The sequence below is a fragment of the Etheostoma cragini genome, chromosome 20, assembly GCF_013103735.1.
Source record: "Etheostoma cragini isolate CJK2018 chromosome 20, CSU_Ecrag_1.0, whole genome shotgun sequence".
Classification (NCBI taxonomy): domain Eukaryota; kingdom Metazoa; phylum Chordata; class Actinopteri; order Perciformes; family Percidae; genus Etheostoma; species Etheostoma cragini.
Genome location: NC_048426.1, coordinates 18,458,690 through 18,481,929, shown reverse-complemented (window position 1 = coordinate 18,481,929; position 23,240 = coordinate 18,458,690). Strand labels below are relative to the sequence as shown.

General features: G+C 40.9%; 1 long non-coding RNA gene across 1 annotated transcript; it reads left to right on the top strand.

The window, feature by feature from the left end:
- Positions 1-1,482: 1,482 nt before the first annotated feature.
- On the top strand, positions 1,483-23,226 carry LOC117936323. Its single transcript, XR_004654918.1, has 3 exons — positions 1,483-1,494; positions 7,982-7,991; positions 23,087-23,226. It is a non-coding gene; the product is annotated as an uncharacterized LOC117936323 (long non-coding RNA).
- The last annotated feature ends 14 nt before the right edge of the window (positions 23,227-23,240 follow it).

The following is a 23,240-nucleotide window of genomic DNA, read 5'->3' as shown; positions in this document are numbered from 1 at the left end:
GATGAGAATATTTCTCTGGAGTCCAGAGAGGTCAGCTTAGCCACAGTTCATTAGTTGTAGAGCCGCCGCCTTCCTCCCTCAAGGATCTGTAGGTTCTTCTTCCATCTATACCTCACTCTATCTTTATCTGTCTAAGCAGCTCCTTACTGGACATGCAGGCAGAGAGGAAACACCAAGCACCCATTCATAATAGCATGCAACTGTCACTCATACATCTAACTATAAAGCAAGGCATTTGTGTGTGTGTGTGTGTGTGTGTGTGTGTGTGTGTGTTTTTCTAAAATCTGTATTTTAAGAGAGCTCGTTTACATGATTTAACTTTTTCTCACCGCAAATTTTAATTTTATCTTAGCCTTCCCCTGTTAGACCAACTAGCTAAGAGGGCCAATATGATAAAAGTGTGTCCTTTGCATATCTCGCAAACTGTTATTTCCTTTAATTTGTTTTAAATTCAAGAAGCAAGTTGAAAGCAGCAGATATGGGTTACGAATGTTATCTTATTACGCATATTTTCCTCATATCATGCAGCCCTACTCCAGCATTGCTTGGGACTATGTCATGTCATGCGTATTGCTCAGGATCCAAGAATTGCAGTGTTGAGTGTGAAGTAGATGACAATCCAAAAAGCTGCAAGAGGCAATACAACAGGCTATGCAATCAACCTGTTCTGAACAGGCATGTTTTAACGGGCACTGCACCTCCGGGGTAGCAGTAGCTCAGTCAGTAGGGCGTTGGGTTGGGAACCGGAGGGTACCCGGTTCAAGTCCCCATACGGATCAAAGTAGTGTGGTGGACTGGTAGTTGGAGAGACTCCTAAGGCCTTGCCAAGGTGCTCTTGAGCAAGGTACCAACTCTCAACTGTTAGGGGCAGCCGCTTCTATGGGCAGCCCCCTCACTCTGACATCCCTCCATCTACTGCATGCATAGGTACTGAGCATGTGTGCGTAATTCAGGGCTGTGTGTAATAACAACAGAGTGAAAACATTGTAATTTCCCCTTGCAGGATAAATAAAGTATCCATTATTATTATAATTACTAGTCCTGAAAAAACACAACATAAGGATTTTAAAGAATCATATCATGACATGGCAGCAGTAGTTACAGTGTAATGTTTAACCCTAACCCACCTCATAAACCACATCTGATCTCTAAAACACACACTATCTTGCTTAAACATTAGAGAATCAAGGTTGTTGCTTTTGTCTGCCTACTAAACGCAGTAAACACTATGGTCGCCTTTGTGATAATGCCTAGTCATGTCTTATTATTAGTTTTCTAATTTTCAGAGACGGGGATATAGAGAGTCCCAGAGTCTCCACACATTTCCTACTGTCTGTCACTGATGGGCTTTCTGTGATGGATAAGTTGAGCCGATCTAAAACAGAGAAAATGAACTATTCATTAGAGTTGTGAGGCATCTCCGAAGTCCCTCTCTCTACAGTCAGACACATTTCCTACACCCAAACAACAACGCCTTTTAGATGAAATCAATGTGTTGTTGTCTTTCAGCCACTTCTGCGAGATGGAAGGAAGAAGGAACCAGACCCTTTTAGCTTCAGTGGCTGTTCACTGGTTCCTACTGTGAGTGGGGCTTTAATATCCTCCTACTGGCTATTTTAGGTACCTTTAATGTCAAAGAAATGTAGAGGAGAGAGGAGGATAGGATGGTGAAACCTTCAAAGCAAATGAAACCTTAATGGCTTAATGACCAATGAGTATTGATTGATAGGAACCAGATGTTCCTTGGGGATACAATCAATAGATTCACAGAGGAAGGGAGATGTTTAACTGCAAAGTAAAGATAACTGTAAATCTGAGGTGGATAGAGGGCTCAACTTTATGAGTCTAATATTCCATAAAGGGCTTTACATGTAGGAATGACGTAACCTGTCTAAGGTCATTCAAATAGAAATCACTTGTAAATTTCACCCTCTGTCTGGCAAAACCTCATTCCCCAGGGCCGTGTTCGCCACTTGGTTTTAGCCATGCATGGTTCCTCCCTTTTCATATGTACACAGTTTGGGGTTGTGTTTAACCGCAGCATAACACTTCATGAATAAAATTTTAATGCAATTTTCTCTTTTGAGCCTAGTGGAAAAGTTCCTTGAGTGAAGTTCCTGAATAAGAGCAACACAAATTCAAGGTGTTTTTTCTTAGAAGTGGGAGGAAAGCTCAAAATATCCTGTTTGCCTCTTTGATGTTCCACAGAGAGGAAGAGAAGACATAAGAAGAGGATAAGAGAAGATGACCCCGTACTCGTATTATACTTGTATAATTGCTACAGCTCTGATAAAATATGCAACATATTATAAAGGTTAGTGTTGAAACCACATTAAAAGAATCTCTTTACTAGTCTGTCTCACTCTCTCCTCAATAAGCCATCCTTTAAATATTGATGAAAATTTCCTGTGATTTGCCTGGATGATAAACACCTTTGATCTTCGGTTATCTGCCTTTTTTTCTCACATATATTTTCCCCTTTAGCCCACAATCACCAAAGGAGTCCAGTCATGATTGTAATATTGTGGCTGCATCTCACGCACCCATGAAAAAGAAAAGAAACCCATCTGAAGGTCATGTTGACTTTTCGCACATTTGCTATGTTGTGCTTATACTGTGTTGAGTGTGCGGTGTTACATCTTAAATTACGGTGGTTGTTACAGATCAATGAGGCATGTGGCCCCGCTGGGTCTTTATGGGTAAAGCCCATCTCTGGCGACGCATTTCAATCCGACCTATTTAATCAGTGACACATTCACAACCAAGGACTCTGTCTGTCAACACAGGGCTTCATGTAATGACCTGATCGTAGACAAGACACCTCGCAGCACAATTACACACAGACACTCGGCACACATCAATAACTCACAAGACCACCATGCAGTCTCTACCTCATAGCCATAAACAGTGTCTAATAAAATTCAGAAATATACACTGTGATGATGAAAGTGTTGTAAAACACACCCACTCAATTGCCACAATGAAGAGCAATGCATGAATGCTTTCTGAGGAAATGTAAAGGTATTGCATTTATCATTTATATAATGAAATACATCTTTGCAGTACATGGACAAACATTTGCAGCTGTAGTGGTTGTATGCCATGTTCACGTAATAATGTGTGTTTTAATGTTGTAGAACGGTATATGGGTCACCCCTGTGACACATATAAAATGCATCCATTTTAGTAATTGTTTGAAAAAAAAGATAAAATAGGAGCTGTATAGTATACTCATGTAATAAAAGGCTGGATAGTTTACACAGACTGATAGTGGATCAATAAATTGCTGCACACGTACTCAGGAGAACAACCTCCCCATCCTCATCACCACGCTCTCTCTTCTGTGCTGGGTTGTATCAACTAATTATAACTTCAATTCAACGTTGTGCGTGAAGTCTTTCCTAAGCAACTAGCTAGTTTCAAAAACAATGTATTAATTTTGTTTTATCGTTAAAACTTAAATGTACAATATGTATGTATGCCGATGACTGCAACTCCAGTGCAGACCAGAGATTCTTTATAATCACTTTCAGCTTATTGTTCATCTGTCTGACCGGCAATTTTACTGTTGTGGTTCCCTCCCCAACTCTCATAGAGTTGTTTTTGACCTCGGTAGGCAGCTGTTTTCAGTGAAAAGGTTCTTCCTGTACACTACCTGCTCAGTGCCAAAAGGCAGACAGATGCAGGTGGAGACCAGCTGGTGAACGTAGTGGAGCATTTAGCTGCAAAAAAAGCAAGGCATGGCTCCAAATGAATGATGATCATTGTGTTATTACTTAGTTACATACAAACTAGTTTGTGTGGTGCAACTCATTTTAATTTAGTGATGTATACAGTAAATCTACATTTAGTATACACTTTACAGTAATAGGCCAAGTTTGGCAAACTGAAGCAACTGGCTCCTGTTTCCCAGGAGATAATAGAAAAGGATTTCAAATTATCTGTGTTGGCATAATTTAAGAAAAGCATGCTATGAACTATTTAGGTGTATTTTTCATAGAGTTGAGAAACATATTGTACTCTCTTCTTTCTGGTGTCTGAACTCTTGTGGTTGTTAGATGTAAACAGCTGGTAGAGTGTTGGACGGATGAAAGAGGGATGACAGCAGGGTAGAGGAATGGGAGATCAGGGGTTGTATCAAACGCTAGTCTAATGAGCCATCTGTACTGGTAGCCCTCGGGAGGCCACTCTGACCTGCTCACTTCATAAATGGTTCGCCACCACACATTACACCATGTGTCTCATTCTTGGGTAACTTACATGGTACCTTGCACTATGTTGGGCCATGATGTAATGTAATGTAATGTAATGTAATTTTACAACAAACTAATTTTACTGCATGGTACAAAACTGCTAAACTCGCTTGGAACGTTCTTTATTGGTTTTCCTGCAGCATCGGCATGGGATATTTTGCATAAAATCATCTCTCAATGCAAATCAAACCAGCTATTAGGCTAACTGAAAAAAACATGTCCATCTCTAGGTATGGGGAAGAGTATGTGATGATGTGGGGTTAATCTAATTCCAAAGGCCAAAGGAACTTAATCAGGATGCATAGTATCCTGGACCCTTGAAATAACTGGCCTTTAATTCCTTTTCCTGACCTACAAAGCTCTAAATGGTCAAGCACCATCTTATCTTGAAGAGCTCTTAGTGCCTTATTGTCCAACTAGAGCACTGCGCTCCCAGAATTCAGAGTTACTTTTGAGTCATACAGTCTCTAAAAGTAGAATGGGAGCCAGAGCCTTCAGCTATCAGGCTCCTCTACTGTGGAATCAGCTTCCGATCTGAGTTCGGGAGGCAGACACAGTCACCACATTTAAGAACTAAACTAAAACTTAAAACTCTCCTCTTTGATAAAGCTTATAGTTAGGGAGTGAGGAGTAGCAGCGTTTGCCTAGACCGGCGGGGGAGGGTGTATAGCCGCAGACAGAGCACCCCTTCTCTTCTCTGCTTCTCTTTCTAGTTGTCAGATTAATTTACCATATAATAATATAATAAAACTAGAGGGAGGCAGGGCAGTACAGCGTATCCAGGCTTCTCTCTGTGGCTTCCATTTGTGTGCACCCATGTCCCTGAAATCCCTGTTACTAACCTAGCTCTGGGGAGTCTTTCCCCAGAGTCTTTATGTTCTTTTGCCCTCAGCAAGTTTCCTTGGATCAGGGAGACTCCAAAATCATGGTTGCAGCTGTCGCCACGGTCCTGCTACAGGTCCTGCAATGCCTTGTTACATCCTACTACGCTCTGCTGTACCCTGCTACGTCCTGCTAACATACAAGAAAAGAAAATTGGTGTCCTTAAAAGGTTGGATTTTTCCTCATTTAATTAAGCCAATTTCCAAAATATTACTTTTTAGTCAACTTAAGCAGGGGTTCCTATACTTATGACCAGCACTGTATATTATGTCGGGATAGGCTGATAAAGGCATTGCTGTGGAGAGTGACCAGAAATGGGCTTAGGACACTGACCCACAATGCTGGTAGGTAATAACATACCATAAATGAATGCAAATAAAAACTGACTTATATTTTATCTTTGAATGCGTGAAACCTTTCTAAATATTACCTATACAATGCCTTCTCACTTCCCGTTTCCTCACAGAACCCTACATACAGCATATCCATCAGCTTTAGTGAGGCAGGGTTAAAACCCACTACCAACAACTTATTTCTTCATTAAGGTCTCTACAATCACCCTCTGGGATATTGAACTGACAGAACATGATACAGATGGAATGACAATTGGTTCTAAGTACACCTAAGGGGCTCTGAGTTGTTCCTAGTCAATTATAGCAGTGTGAGCTTCAGCGACAGACAGGTCACTAACTCCATGAGGGCAGTGGGTTAACTTTAAATGGTCCAATTTGATCCGTTACATACAAGTATAAACTGTATTATATCAGCACTTCACCAGTTAACTGATGAATGATGCATCTCCTTAATCTCCATCTATGTCGGCACCACTTTCATGGAAATGTGGTTATCAGCCATCCCTGCTGTGCATGTGTACAGAGGCAGAAATAAACATCTTCTAACAGGGATGCAATGAATAGAAAGAAGGAAGGATTCAAATGTCAGCCTCTATGCTGATGTGGAGCTAAACACTTAATGGAATTATTGTGCCCTCCAAAAGCAGCCAGAAACCACATTATCAATGCTTAGGTTGAACAATCTGGTGCTATTTTCTGTCCAAAGGCTGACTACCCCAAAGCTATGGAAATGGGGGGGATTACACATGATGTGGGAATGCCGAGTCCTTTCTACTTTCATCTGGAGCCAGTGACAGAGAAAGGGGAAGGAACGGGTGAGCTGGAGGCTAAGGAGTCGATTTGTCAATTGAAGCACTGAATGGACGCCTCATCGATCGAGGAATTGTGATGATTACAGGGTCCGCTGCTGTGCGGTAATGCAATAGGCAAAGCCATCACGGCCTGTACTGTTATCAGGCCGAATGATTTAAACCCTGCCTCGTTAATGATGGTCATCCATTTTGCTCAAATGGCTGGGAATTTATCCGACATGACTCTGAACTACATGAGTCAACAGGAAAGCATGCACGCACGCACGCACGCGCACGCGCACACTTAGAGAAAATGAACGTGAGAAGGGATTGTACTCTGTCCTGCGAGGGCTGACATTGTTACTTGCATGCAAAAAGACAATCCAAGAAGGTGTCATCAGCCCGTAGCTCTGAATGATAGTAGGCAATGAGGGAAATTTACAGCAGGCTGAATGCTCTTGTGTAACTTTTTAATCAGGCCGTGTCTGAACATCCACTGTGGAACTGTCCTGCCTCTGTCAGCAAATCATCAGGGTCAGTAGGACTTCTGAGGTGGTTTAAGATTGAAATGAACAGTGAGTCTCTTTGACACTTTAACATAAGCTTCATGATTGATGATGATGATGTTGATGATATCCCTTTTTTTAAGCAGCCTACCCACACGTGAATTACCTCAACCGACAAGCAGCACAATGTACTCCCCAAAGAAAGACGGAGGTAGCAGAGTGGAAGGCGTTCAAAAAAAGGCATATTTGCCACATTGCTATTCATGGTTTTTGTCCCGTCCATTAATTATGCTCAAGAGCAGTCCTCCAAATACAAGCCTGTGTGAAAAGCTTCTCCATGTTCCATACAAAAACGGGATAAAAGCATTTGACCAACCACGGCCCACAAAGTAATTAAGGCTCAGACATCAATAACTCTGGCAAGAGGGCAAAATTAAATGAAACACAGAGAGGATTTATATGCTCATTCCAACTTCTATAGTGAATCTTATTTAATCGCTTTCTCGCCGGTGTCTATTTTGAAAATGACTTCCTCTCTCCATGTTACTCAGTTCCTCTCTTATTCTGTAGGAAAAGCCCCAAACATTCCTGATCAATAATATGCCAGCGGAAAAAAATAATTGACTTTCTTTTTTTGTTTTCTGCTTTTACCTGCAGGTCCTTCGCTCAGATCAATGGCTTTCAATTCCAGCAGCAAGGTCTCTTAGTCTGTGCCTGTAACACTCCCACAGTGGGGGCAACAACACTAGAATACAGTAATCTTCATCATCTAGATAAATGGTCACAAACATGATATGCAGCTCCATATAGCCTACTGTATTGCCCTGTGTTAGTGTGGATAAAAGAGTGGCTGATAGTTTTATCCTGAGGGTTAATTAAATGGACATCAACACAAATGCGCTCCCTAACCATTGCCTCAATATTCCAGCTAAAGAACCTTTATTACTGCTGATGTAATAAGTGTATATTGGGGAAAATGCCTGGGGCAATGCTTTGTTGTTGAATGTGGGCGTTGGTTATTATGTTGGGAGAGCTGTCAATCTGGAGTCCTCCCAACACAGCATTCCGTTAGTATTCTTGTGCTGATGCTGGCAATGATTAGAGGTGGGGTGAGAGGCTGGCTGGGAAAATGGGAGGGGTGGCTCAGAGAGGTAATGGGTGTTGACTTACAGCCAATGATGAAGGAACAACATTAGCTGACAACAGGTCTGGGATTGAGGCCAGCGCGACTGGATCAGGTACACACATTCAGCTGGCTAGTGCAGGTGGATCGGTGAAAGGTTTGTAAACAATTCTGCACCTCATGATTCACGTCCAATACCAACGTTAAGAGCCAGTCCAGGAAGAAGTATAACCTACACCAAGGCAGAAAGTAAGGGTGTGGCAATTGGGGTGTTGGACAAGCATCAAGCAATTAATATTTTCACGCAAGGGATCGGAGTTCGCCTCTTTCCTTTTTGTCAATGGTGTTTACATTGTTTGTTTCTGTCACCCCAGGTGGCCATTTAATGCAGGTTTAAAATCAATTTTCTATTGATAAAACAATGATTAGGAAATAACTATAAAAAAAAAAATTGAACCGCGTAACATACAAGTTTCAGTGTGTGACAAAAATGTACATGTTCATCTTTCCTCCATATATTAAGTTAGTGCATATGGTTTGATCTTGGAGTACCATAACCCTATAAGATAAGATAGGATGACATAACATACAGTAGCACAGTAAAATCCCACTAAGATACAAGATACTACAATGAATGCAAAGCTGTCTTTTATTTGGTTTTGTGTGTAAATCTATTTACACTGTGTTGCACTGTCTAAAAAGTACCCTCTTGCTTTGTCCACATAATAGATTGAAACCTTCCAACATAAAATTCCATGTTTGTGCCCACATGCAAGCACACATAGATTTTTAAATGTGTATCAATCAAACAAGAGCAATAGTTACATTGAAGTGTGAAATGGTTCACTCCATCACTGGGTTGTACTGCGGAAAGACATCCACACCAACACATCATTTATCAACAACAGACTATTAATTCCAGATTAATTTCATCAAATATGCCCACTGGTTAATTGGTGCATAACATTGCACCAGTACTGCAGTTGAAACATATAACAAATGATTGTGTTCTGGTTCTGCGCAAACACGCCACTTCAATTTTGGAAAGTTTAGAGTGATTAAGGGCTTGGAACATTATGATAGCTATTCCCATACTCAATTATTTCTGATTAGTTGTTGCAGAAATGTTTGGGTTCATACCATTTCGTACACAGATTTTATGCTATACATTTTACCATTTAGACCCTGTCTAAATGTTTGTGGTTGTAGAGTTTCATGAGGCTGTGATTATCCTAGAAGGTCACAACAGTTCATTTTATAGAGTGAGAAAAGTATTAAACAATGGTCTCACTACAGTAAATGGCTACCATGGGGACTAACATCATCACACATAATACAATTTTTTCATGTTACTGCAATCTGGAATAATCAGGTAACACATGCACTGATAAGAAAAAGTAACACAATGCATTCCTACACTTGGCAGTTTTCATTATCAGCTCAGTTCATTTATAAGCTCATGTAGTATTGATTCCTTGGACATAAAAAAAAACCAAAACAATATAGTCCATGAATGGAAGAGATTGGCGTGGATGGATTGGTCGAAACAACATTTGGACAAACGATGTATTGATTCCAGTCTTTGTGCTATGCTAAGCTAACTGTTGGCTGGCTGTAGCTTCAAAGTGAACAAACATATAATGTTGTCCCAAACTTCCCAACATGTTAAACTAGTCCTATAAGCAACACAATACTCTTCTGTGAGCTATAGCAGATCAAGTTGAAGCTTTAACACAGCATCTTGCAGTAAAAAAGACTAGCCACAACAACTGCAAAGCTACGCAAGAGTAGTATATCGTGCTGGATGAACTAAAAATAATGTCTATTACAGTTCCACGGTTCAGTTTAAATAAAAAACATCTCACACTTATGCCTTTGTTTCAGACGTAGAGCAGCTACTAGGTAGAAGATTTAAGGTTATCATCTCTGATAATTCAAGAAAAATCTGATGTGCAACGTCCTCCTAACCTTTCAATTCCACACTAAATTCCCACTGGGGCTCAAAATAATCCCATTTACAATCTGCCTCCACTACTGTTTATTTATCGATTGTCACCATGAACAAATGCAATTGAATTTTCCTTTGAAACATGCCGGTACTTCTGTGAGACTTCCATCAGTAGCAACATTTTCCTTTTAGGCAGTGCCCACACCACAACCTTCCTCTGGAATGCAATTAAGTCAAACTGGATAGAGCTGTGGGTCTGATGAAATCATTAAACCTGCTCTCCTCTAATGGCATATTATATTTCATTATGTCATTAGGTTTTGCCAGCTAATTGCTGCAGGCATTACAGCTGGTGTGAGCGTGCAGACGAAAGCCAGTAAGGGTTAGGAGCACAACTTTGAGCTTGTGGAAAGATACAATTTACACATCACTCATTCACTCACTCATGGCATTGGATATTTATCCAAATGCTGTAGCTAACCCTGTGGGAGCCTTTTGATTTGTAGTCAAAGCCATTCGAAGTCACAGGTGAAATCATTTTTCCTCTACATCGATCCTTTACCCTGGTGTGTGGCACCCATCAATGAGGAACCACCGATCAAGTCTCCATCTGGCCTGGTGGCCTTTTGACGTGGTGAGGAGTCCATCAGTGACAAAAGCTACAATGTCACCTGCCATTCCTCAGCTGGCGAAGCAGGTGGTATTACCATTGTAAAACACTGGCAGGAATTTGAGTAAGACGATATATTTAAAGCATGGTTTTAGTTTCAGTTTACGGTGCATTATTTATGTTCATTTCTTGCATTTCAGCTCTAACCCACCCTCTTAAGTGTCCTTATGTGTATAAGAGTAACAGGAAACAGGAAAATAAGTTGCCCCACAGAAAGACTACTGACTCGAGGAAATTTCACAGGAGGGAGCTTCCAGCCTCCTTTGTGTTAAAGTTTAATCTTAGCTTACTCTGAAATTGCATCTATAAAGTTCCTGGCTCTGTCTCAGCTGTCACCCTTTGAAACGAAAATGAGGGAGGTACCTAGAACAGAGCTACTGCTTGCTGCTACTGCACTCTCTTCTGTCTTTATTTTCTTTTTTTAGTATGTGTTGAAATGTAGGCCTGGCTTTAGCGAGGGTAGTGTCTTTCATTCTGTCGACTACTTTCAGTCTGAAATATCTCATATATGAGGGGATGGATGGCAATAAAATGTTGTACAGAGATTTGTGGTACCTGAAGAATGAATCCTAATGACTAATCCCTATGCTAGCATGCTAACACTCTAAACTAACACGGTGAATTTGGTAAATATACCTGCTGAACATCAAAATGTTAACATTGTCATTGTGAGCATGTTAGCTGGAAACACACATGTGCATACAGTATGCACAGTCTGACATAGCCGCTAGCATAGCTGTAGACTCGTAGTCTTGTTACACGTTGGAAAGCTAACACAACAGCTCAGCGCTATGTCCCCACGTGAGTTAAAACTATATCAAATCAGACTGCAGAAAAGGCCCAAAGAGCTTGCAGATGATAAAAACAGCCTTTCACCACCATATTCACCTATAGTACACGCATAACCAGTATGTCCTTTTCTTTTGCAGTTATTTCTCTTTTGATTGGTAGTGAATTCACCTCACAAGCACTTCACCTAACTGTCACTCAAGCAACCTCATTTTCAACTTCCTTCTCATGCCCAAGACACTCTCCCACGTGCTTCTTCTCTAACTCCATCTGACTATATTTCAGCCTTTTCCATTCCATAAATCATTTTAAGTGTGTGAGAACGTCTCATCTGCATAGACAGATATAGTCTGTGCCTCCCCCCTCCGTGTATAATCCCTCCAGTGAATGGAAAAGCGCTAATCCTCGTTTGTGCAACATGAATTGCATCGCCAATTGTCCATACCGTCACATGCGCAGCCTTGTGTTCCTTATTTTACAGTTGCTTTGGGTGAAACAGTGTCACACCTTAAATATATTTGCACTAAATTATTCAAAGTGAAAACTGCTTGTAGCTTCAGGAGAACTTAACTGATAATAGCTCTAGTTTGATCTTTATCAGGCGCATTAAAATATCCCATTTATTCTTCTGAATGGGGCGTTTGGAGGAAAAATTTGACTGATGTTCACATGGATGATTAACATCTACTGAAATAGCACAGATTACCAGTGCCAAACTGTCAAATATCCCATCTAGCATTAGAGAAATTGTAATACAGTTGGCAGGAGAGGGATAAGAATGACAGACAGACATGATTTGTTTGGTTTGAGCGGACTTTCAGAGAAAACTAAGTTTGACAAAGAATGGCTAATTCGTACTCCTCATGAGTGATTTATACTGTAACTTTAGGCAGAAAATAGCTCACGTAGTGCTTCTGAATAGGGCATTCAGATTGCGGAAGGGTGGCTCTGCTCGGATTAAGGTGAGAGCTGAGGCATTTTCTGCTAATCATGCCTGCCTACACTACATTATATTTCCCAAAATAGCTCTTTTGCAAGTGAAAACACACACAGTGACATTTTCTCTGCCAGGGTTAGTGGTTCACCTCTCAATGGGAGCAATCACACTAAAAACTCATGCTTTATGGGTTCTCTAATGTCATACTGTAACCCACATTATAATTACACTAAAACAGTCCCAGTTACTGTTCTCTTGGCAATTCGAAAACAGCAACAACAGAAAATGAATGTTGCTTACTTTGCAATTGCACTGATGTTTTGATAATGTCAAAATCAATCTGTTTTTGAGTCAGGTGAAGCACATTACATTAAAAAGTTATATTGTGGTTGTTACTCATTTACAGGACCCACTGTCTTGCTGCCAAGTGGGACTCTTAGGCAGATTTAACATTTTTGACAGGAACCTTCGGCTCAAGAAAAGCTGCTTTTGTTGTGCTGACACATGACTTTCCAATTTATACATTTCACAGGTGGTCCTACCTTTTCAGAATAATTAAAAGAGGAGTTGAAGCTTTGTTTAATGCCAAATAAATAACGGTCTAGGTTGTGAAATGTAATGCTCTGCAGACATTTTAAGTGTGTAAAGCACACCTTGGCGCTATTCAAAAGCTAAAATTCCCATGAGAACCAGACAAATATGGTCCAGGCTTTAACTGTAACCTGTTGTTTGTCATGGTGTTTTGCTGTCAGCATCAGTTCAGTGCTTACTTTGATGGGAACTTAAGTGTCCTTATGTATCAGCTGCTACACCTAGGACATTAACTGTAAAGCTAATAAACAGTTAACGGCCCAACACATCATCATCAATCATTGTGGATTAACGTCATTTACACACAGAGCTGTATGGATCCCAGGCTGCGTGAACTGTATACTTAGCCACCGGTTTAGTAAAGCATTACAAGTTCTCTGTTACTCTACTTACACTGTGTGCTAGTGTGTTATTTAGTATGAGCTCTGTGCTGGGCTGAGTGCAGTGCAGTGTGTGCTGCTCGAGGCTACCAGATGGAGAAAGTCCTTCCCCAGTCTGCCTGCTAATGAGCACAGAGTGGCCCAAAGACACTGGCAGATGCTACATTGAAGTGGCACTTCCGAAAAAGCTTTTTTTGGGATACACTTCCTTTTAACCTTGCATGTCCAGACAACACTGGTAGTCGCAAGCAAGTGTTTGTGAAAGATTAATAAGAAATGTATTGATTGTATTTTGCACAACTGGTACCGTACTGGTAGTATCAGTTATTCAGTCAGGCAAACGTCTGTAGATTTCAATCTGAGGTGCATCACTTCGTCGCAATAAAGTGTTAATATTCACCACACAAAACCCTTTTCCTGAGCCATTCAGATGCATAAGCGAATTAAGCGTCTGCTTAGGAACCCGTGGTTACCAGAGGGCCCCCATAAATGCCTACACACCCACTTTACAAGGTGCGTAAGCCCCTGCAAATTATGCAAGGGCCCCTGCACCCCTCGTGTGTTAACAACCTTTAAGAGGTTGAACTGTCTGATCTCGAAAAGAGAGCTAAACACAACATGAGTGAGAACTGCAGGAATAGCAATCAGGTAAACTTGTGTTCTCTCGGGGCTGTGTTCTGTGTCTTTGTGCCTGACCTAACAGTGTAAAATAGGCTACAAATATTTATTACATTTGGCAAACTGCAACTGGAAACAGTGTTAAAGAAGCAGCTCGGAGAAGATAACTGTGTCACGTGTGAGCATGCTTTTATTTTGTGGTATATGCGGGTTCATATAGGTATGGAAAAAAATAAAACTTGTGCTTTTCCAGCTGCAACCTCGGTCTGGACCAGTACAGGGAGTATATGGGTTTGAAGGCACTACTCATAGGCACACATCATTTTACAACAAAGCGATCATTATCCAATATCTTAGTCAAGGTTTAGTTGCAACTCTGGACTAATGCAGAATGGAAAGCAATGGATTGACATTGAGTATCAATTACATTTGAATTTGAAATGTTGATTAGCTAGGCATACTGGACAATAATACTGCACACCTTTTAGAAAGTAATAAACCATCAAGTATTCAGGCAAGCCATGGTATTAATAGTATTTTATATTTGATAATGTATAAAAGTAAATATGGGAAAGACAATTTGAATGGGTCTGATGCAGCTGACAAAATTAACACAGTAGAATCTAGAAATATATATATATTCGATATACAAATTACAGGTGATATGCTTATGTTTGTTAGGAAATGCTGGCTCATCACCCAGTACAGTACTAAAGTCCATTTGCATCAAACACTGTTCTCATCTCTTCCCACAATCTGCAATATGCCAAACTTCCCCCTTTCCTCCTTCAAAATGGAGTCAGTGGGTTCCCCCCCCCTCCACGTTGTGGGATAAGATTTAACCTGGCTTGTTGATACCGCTCATAAATCATTCGCTTTATCATTTCTCCAGCCTCGATAAAACTCCTCTAAATGGAAATGCACTACCATCGTCGCTGGTGCTTACTTTATGAGAATAACTATATAGATCAAGTTTGTTTAAAAACCGGGCATCATAACGTGGCAAAACGTTCTGCGGCCTACTGATGATCAGAAGAACACACACACACACACACACACACACACACACACGTTTTCTTGCTCCAACCTGACTGGCTTACCTTTGGCATTTATTCATACAAAATTTAGTTATCTATCTGCTGGGAGCTTAGTCAGAGAGACCATTCATGGCTACAGGGAAGTCTTGCAATAAGGTTGTGTTTTTGTGTGTGTGTGTGTGTGTGTGTGTGTGTGTGTGTGTGTGCAGTACGTGTGTGTGTAGATGGACAGAACAGGGATGACTACATATAGAGCCACAGTTTGGTGGTGGATGAGTGTTATATAAATGATTTGTATGCTCGATTGTGACACTGAAACTGTGCTGTAAGTAATATTCTTCATGTCTACTTGTCCTTGATTTGAATTGGAGATGCATCTCTGCTAATCACTTTTTCTGAGTAACAAATCAGTTATATTTATCAGTTTTATTATGATTCTATATGGACCGTTTTAAACAGAATAATACTCATGAGCCATGCTGAATTTAACTCTTTTGTGATCCAGGAGCTCACAGTCTCTCCTTTGATATTGAATGAATGGGACTTCCCCAGTTGGTGGAGAGCACAAAAAGAGCTGGCTTTGCAAAGAAATATAGCCTACATTTTTCAGTTAAAATGAGAGCTTAATTCAGAGCTGGTATTACAGAAGAAAGACCACCCAAAAGGAAAAAGTCATTCACGGCTCGACCATTTATCACAAAGCTAATTGTTAAAGTGGTCAGATCGTCTCCACAGATAAGTCCTGCTGCGTAAGTGTGCCCAATAAGGAACTAAAGAACCACTTTAATTAGGAAAAGAGTCTCTTTATTAGTACAAAGCAGGGCCTACGCTTCTTCTTCCCTTTTATACCTTCTTTGTTTATTCTCGCTGCCCTCAATCCTCTAGTTCATTAGGGGGCTGGTGGTGATGAAACGACAGATCTCGGCCGACACTCGGCCTCGCCTGTACCGGATGCCTCCAGAGGGGCTGCGGCGTTCTGAGGCTGATTGGGCCAGTGTGGAGAGGGAGTCTCCGAGAACCTCAGAAAAGGCCGTGCTTCATTAGGATGATTGAAACAGATGGCTGGGAGGCCGAGCCAGGCGAAGGCAGGCCGGGGGCTTTGAGCTGACCAATCATACGTAAGCAAAGTTCCACTTGTTTTCTTATTTGTCAAAATCAAGAGCAATCTTTTTGTTTCTCACGAATGAACAATATCAATATTACAGTTGAACTTTTTTGAAATAATCCTGGTGGATACATTTCATGCAGAGATGAATCACTTTAGATCCAATAAGAAAAACAAGTCCCAAACTAATGCAGCTTTGATATAGCTGTCAGAAGACAGAACCACCAGACATTAAAAGAAAAGCCCTTTGTTTTGACAGACACCCTCATTAAACTCAGTGAGTCACACAGCCACACGGCACCGCCATCCTATTGAAGTTTGACGTTCTAATGCTCCTCTGTGCTTTAAAGACAACAAAGACACCAAGACAACACTCTGATACCCCGCCGGAGATCATTTCTAGTTAATGATCAGCAATCCTCTTTCTCAGCCCAGAGAGCAGTGCGTCTTGGACGTGGCCTTCACTCGGTTCAATTACAGTACAAGCCCCTCTCAGTGGCCAGCAGCGCTCTCTTTTAGCTAAAGAGCTGGGAAAAGGAGGTCAAGCAGGGCTAACCTCTTTTGGCTGCCAAATTCCACTCTGTGATTGTGTTCCTCATCATTCACACAGAGTGCAGTACAGTATATTCCAACAGTGACACTGTCAGGTTGACAGCCCGGCACTCTATTTCAGCGGCTTGCCTTTTAGTCCTCCTCGGTGAGTTCCAAGGAATGGCAGATTAATCTCATGCCTGATGGATGTCATATCCACACTGTACGTTGTTTATGACTCATATAAGGCGAAGATGTACTTTGTGGCGGTTGAGAAAAGCGCTTGTTATCCATCACCTGCTAATGAGTACTTCATTGAGCTTGGACACATTAACTAAGAAGTACTTCATCTGTGCTCTGATCAATGTGGTCAAACTGAGATACTTCACTTTCTTAATTGCTTCAGCACTTCTCATACTTATTTGCATATTTCTGAAGGGTATTTCGTCATTCAATGTAGAGCGGGCGTACAGAGTAGTAGCCTACGATAATTGGGCCAACAGGGTTTAAATGTATTAGTGCTGTTGGTATTTAAATTAAAGGCGCACTGCCAAGAAAAACTCCTATCAGTGAAATACATGTTGAACTGAAATGTTTTTTTATCACACTGGTTTAAAGTTCCAAATTTCTGCATATAACAGAGGACATTTTTATTTTTATTATGTCTCTCGTTTCAGTCTGTCGGGCTTCATGTAATGTTTTTGCTGGACCTGCATCTCACAGCCTGCCTGGCCTATGCATAATCATGTGTGTTGCAGGTTGGATGTAGTACTAAAGTTGGTTTCTCACTGGCTGTCTGCTCTCTTTTTCTCCTTTGCTTAGAACAAGAAACACATTCACATTATGTCCGTACATGCATGCACTTATAAAAACACACACACACACACACACACACACACACATACCTGCATATATTTAATTTTAAATTCATGTGTACACGCTCAAATATTTATGTCTCATATGGCAGTCTACATATAATCTTACTGGGAAAATTCCCTTTAATATCCCTCATCGTGCACATTATATATTGTGCTATGAAGCAAAAAGAACGTTCCTTTTAATTTTGAACTTTTATACAAACTACATGTTTATGATATTAAAGCTTTAGTGCGTAACTTTTTGATATTAATGAATGTCTGTTACATTCAATCCACTGAGCCAATTGAGTTGCTAGAAAGTTAATTAAGACTAGCAGCTCCACACAACTCTCTCTGTATTTCTCAGTATTGCTATGTTCAGAAGAATGTGGCGTCCGGTGACTTTCCTGCACAAAAACTCACGTAAGATAATTACCTCTACTGAAAAGTCTATTTTTTAGCTTTCCTCTTCACTACATTGCTTTCGTATCCTGTGTGTTCACATGTGTCACAACACTCATGGCTAGGCTGCACAGCGTGAAACTCCCTTCACTGATCCGACTAATCAGGTTACACACTCCTCTCTATCCTTTTTTTTTCGTTCATCTCTCCCTTTGTGGCTGCCATCATCAGTATTTGTCACTTTAAGAACAATTCCCATCCTCTCATTTTTCCCCACCCTCTGTGTGCATCCATCACTGTCTGCGGCCTATCGTCTGTCTCCGAATGCACTGCTATCCGTCTTTTGGAGAATCAAAATGTATTTTATGTCCATTTTCCACTGGAACTGTTTCATTCCTTTGTTCTCTGGCCAAGAAGATGGAATTATTTAGCTGTTATTGCTTTAGTCCTCTCTTTGTTTCTCAGTTTCTACACACATATTGTACATACACACATACTGTACATCATGCCTCTCTAAATATAAAGAGACTTTATTGTGTGAGTGTGTATGTGTGTGCGCGCATGGCATAACATCAGAGAGGAAAGGCTAGAGCAGCGCTCTAAGGCTGTATCAGCATGCAGCAGGCAGGTCTTTGTCAGCCCCATGCTAAAAAATGTCTAATAATATAACCTAAAAGACACAAAGACAATGAGGGAGAAATAAAAGGGTAGAAAGAGACTGACAGAGATACAAAGAGAGGATGATTTGGGTTCACAGTGCAGCAAGAGAAGTGTTTAGCACCGCTGTAACCCAACAACATCATTTCATGTTTAAATTACATGAAAAAGCAGGGCCTTTACTGTTGAGTCTATTTTTTTAAAAGAGGCACAGGATGTCAAAAAGAAGAAGATATAATGAAAGGTATTACAAAATGACAATTAATCCGGTAATTGCATATTACTGATTGGCCCTGGAAGGATTTCCAGTTAATTAACGTTAAAAGTAGAGATGGTCCGATTCCATTTTTTGCTTCCCGGGTTGAATTCAGTTGGTGGTCTTACTGTGGCTCTGTTCAATCATAACACAACAATCTATTACAGCATGATAAAGATTTATTGTAATTAAATAGCTTTGGAAAATATTTGAAGCCAATATCAAAATGACAGGAACACACATTATAAAATAATGCAACACAACAATGGCTTAAAGAATATAGCTATTGATAATGTGTATGTTTAGTAGCCCTTCTGGCAAAATGTCCTGACAGATTTTGCATGGATTGCAATTTGAAACAAATATCTATCTCCCCTTCATGATGAAATTTTATAACTTTGGTAATCCCTTCATTCGTTATCTAGAATCATCAGGTAAAAATAGGAATTTGTTCAATTCTTCAAAGTTTATGACCAAATAAGTACCTGCAAAACTAATGAAAATCCAATCAACCCTGCTGTACTTTGTGTTCCGTGCTTGTAAGAAAATATGCTAAGATAATAATCTAAAGGGGGTGAGCATGATAAACAACACACCTGGTAAACATAAGAATGTTAACAATGTCATTGCGAGCCTTTTAACAACCTCATGTTAGCATTAGCATTTAGCTCAAAGCAAAGTTGTGCTTATGTTCTGGTAACAAATGCAGTAAAAAGACAAAAGCCAACAATGTCCTAGTTTACCTCTTAGGTTCTGACATCCCTGCCCTGTCTGTGGCTCTTAGGCCCAAGCCCATTCCTTCCCTCTGAAGACATACTGTAAATCTTAACAGTCACAATTATATAATTACCTAAAACAGATAAGCATTGCTGGTTTCTTCTGAACTGCAGATGAGGTGCACATGTACATTTATTTACAGCAGCAGGCGGGTGTACGTGGAATTTTCTAAACATAAACTACAAAGCCCATGTTCATTGTAATGAGGAACATGTCACCCAGTGCAACAGTGTGGCTCACTTTAATATTTTTTTAAAAAACAATGGAACTCCATGAACTCCAAGAAATAAACATTATAAAGCTCTAGTCATACAGACACAAGCTTTTCAGACAAAGACACACGACTTGTTAGTCACATCAATTCACTGTTGGTTTGAAATAAAGTTAAACATTTTTAGGTAAATTTTCTTTTTCTTTAAATTCTTCCAGAAATCAGACTTGCCAAAACCTTTTAATATGATAAGCACATACATACATCTACTACTACTACTACTACTGTCTGATTGTGACCAGCTGCAGCTCTAAGAAGGATGAACAACAGGGTGTTAAAGAGTGTAGGTGTGTGAAAGTGACCTGTGTCATCAGAGACTGGACTGAGGGGGCGTTTGGAGGCAGAGACCCTTTCAATTAGAGCCCAGCGTTCAACTCGCATTCTAAAGTAAGCATTGGTACTTTGCCCGCTGCAGTTCCTCAGTGGACTGGCTTCCTTGAATACCCAAATGGTCCTCTCTCTCTAAACACACGCATAGAAAAACACATGCTGGTGTATGCAATAGCAGGAAGGAGAAAAGCGAGCAGAGAAAAAATAAGATGGAACAACAGAGGCGGTGAAATCAAGCAACAAAATTGTGTTCAATCACTCTGAGGAAGCCATCCAAGACCTGTCATCAGACACGAGTTTCATTTCGGATTGGAACAGTGCGCCCCGAGCTTAGCTGTCTGTTGATTTCACGCTAGTCTCTCATTGCCAGCCACTCCTCCAAAAGGATGCTGAATGAGAGTCTGGCTACTCCACACAGCATTTAAAGATGGGAGGAAAACGTGCTCTGGTTTAATGGCGTTTCTTTAAACCAATCAGAATCTTCATGGGCGGTCCTAAACTCTACACGGAGCCGCTGCAAAATAGTCATGAGTGAGAAAACTCAGATTGGACAGGTAAAGATTATTTTTTGGGGCATTTTAGGCCTTTATTTGATAGGACAGTTGAGAGAGACGGGGAGTGACATGCAGCAAAGGGCTGCAGGCCGGATTCGAACCCGGGCCGGCTGCGTCAAGGAGTAAACCTCTATACATGGGCACCCGCTCTACCAACTGAGCTATCTGGGTGCCCCAGATTGGACAGATAGTCTAGCTAGCTGTCTCAATTTACACTGCAGAGATAAACCAAATTTAATATTCCAACACTAAGTTAGCATTAAGGAAAATGAAAACACATGCATTTGGCGGAATTTCTTGCAGCACCGGAGCAAACCCGGAAGTGGAATGCAAAGGATATAAACTAATTTCACACAAACTCAAAGTCCTAATAGCAAAGATCTGACTTTTTTTCTTCATGTCTGCCTAAACAGGGCGAGCCCACACAGGATTGGATTCTTCCATGGTTAGACACCTGTGAAAAGATCAGTGTCACAAAGGCTTGTAAACCAGGTTTACTACTCCTGTGTGACTTCAGTTGTAAACAAATACAAAAACATATGATCCAACCAGTCCAACAAACACAAACGTGTGTCTCTGCCCTGTGGCTGGACTCCACCAATCCACAGTGCCCACAGAAATCTTTCCTTGGAGATGAACGCTGGTGTTTAGTGTAGTGGTCCATTTAATTTGAGAGAAGCACTGTGTGACAGGTGAGAAGGATGATGGGGAGGCTGCTGCCAGAGTTGGAATGTGTGGAGATGTGTGGAAGCACTCAATTTCCACTGCATATATATCTTGAGGCTGCTCTACAAGCTCTTTTTCTGAATGTTTATTTGCTCTGTTTGTGTGTGTTTGTGTGTGTGTGTGTGTGTGTGTGTGTGTGTGTGTGTGTTAATTCAGCAGTGCACTAACAGAGACAACAAAAGAAGCTAGATGACGTCAATGCAAAACATTTGTCCGTGTGCGAGTTTGTGTATGGAGGCTGAACAATGCTACCTCTCAGAGTATTAATGACGGAGATGAATAAAGGGGGAGATGAAGCCAAAAGTCCCGCAGACTGCAAAGGGCAGCCAGCAGAACATAGCTGCTGCAGCAGCCGCATCCAAGCATCCACAGGGCAAATAAAGCAAGACTCATACACAAAAACTGAGGGCGGTGTTGCTTGTAGTTGTTTGGGAAGCACATCAGATCAGCCGACAGATGAATCATGACTTTGAGAAGGGGCACTACAGAACACCACAGCCAATGCACTATTTCAGGAAGCAAATGAGCATTGTGGTGTGTCAGTTAATTTGTTTCCTCTAGCCAGTGAATCCGCTCACACAAGCTCATTGTGACTGCAGCATGCAGGGTGAGTGCATTTATTCCTCCTGTGTGAGCCCCCCAGTCTTCACTATTCCTCAGCTTCAAATTGTTATGTCAAAACTCGAGTGACAAGCAAAACTACTTAAGGTGTGACTTTTCCAAACACAAAGCAAATTTATTGAATAGCACGTTACTTTGAAAGTCAATGCAAATATGCAAATTCACAATGGGCAATGCAAATGGATGTGAATATGCCTTTCCACAAGTTATAATGTTGTAACTTGAGGAAATTGGAGTTGCAAAAGCATTGCTCAACACTGAGATTCTTCTGACGTCACCGAGAAAATGAAGGACAATCGCCGTCTGTCGCACCCGAAGCTACAACTAATCATCAATACGGTACAGAGAAAAAGGAGAGAGCCTAAGCTGTAATTTACTATGAACAGAGTTATGTCATAACTAATTGAAGGACAAATATTCGCGGGTTGTGAAATGCTCTAACAATCCCTCCAGCGTTCATATTCACGTATGTTCCTTTTAAGTATGTTTTTTTGACGATATTATCAATTGCAGAAATGATGACCAAAACCAACTTTCAAAATGACTGTGCATGCGTATCTGCCCATGTGCGCGCCTATGTGCGTGTGTATCTCAGATGTGAGAGTCCCATCAATGCCAAGAAGAAATGTGCAATTTCCACATGTCGCCCTCTTTTTCATTAGAGCACACACACACACACACACACCTCCTGCTTTATGAATATTCATCAAACAGCAGAAGGTGATGTCAGCCTTTGTTTTTTCTTTTCTTTTTTCCAGCAGCCGCAGTAGTTTTCCTCAGTGCTTTCTTGGAGCGCTGGAACTTCAATGACATAGCAGATCAAGAGTCGGAATGGCAAAAACCAGATGCAGGAGGAGCTTAGGGTATTTCTCTCAATCAATCGCTTCTCATCTCAGACGATCTGTGCACACTTTGAGCTTTTAGAAGTGTTTGATGCAGCTTTGATGAACACTGGGGGGGCGGGGATTTGCAAATGCCGATTTTTGTTTGAATGTTAAGATCATTGTCAGCGCTGGATGTAAAGCAGAACATCGTTTGGTCGACTGAGCGGCTCAGAAAGTGAGAGGTTTTACTTACTGGATTATTAATCAGAGTTCAGCGCTCGCACGCCAATAAGCTAGTGGTTCCCAAACGTTTTCACGTCAAGGACCCCAAAACTGACACAAATTAGACCGCAGACCCCCATTTAACCAGATGTTGTCCCAGGGTCCCGCATCTGAAAGGACTTTAGCCTTTAGATGTTTTACTACAGAACGTGTATAAAGCCTGTTACCA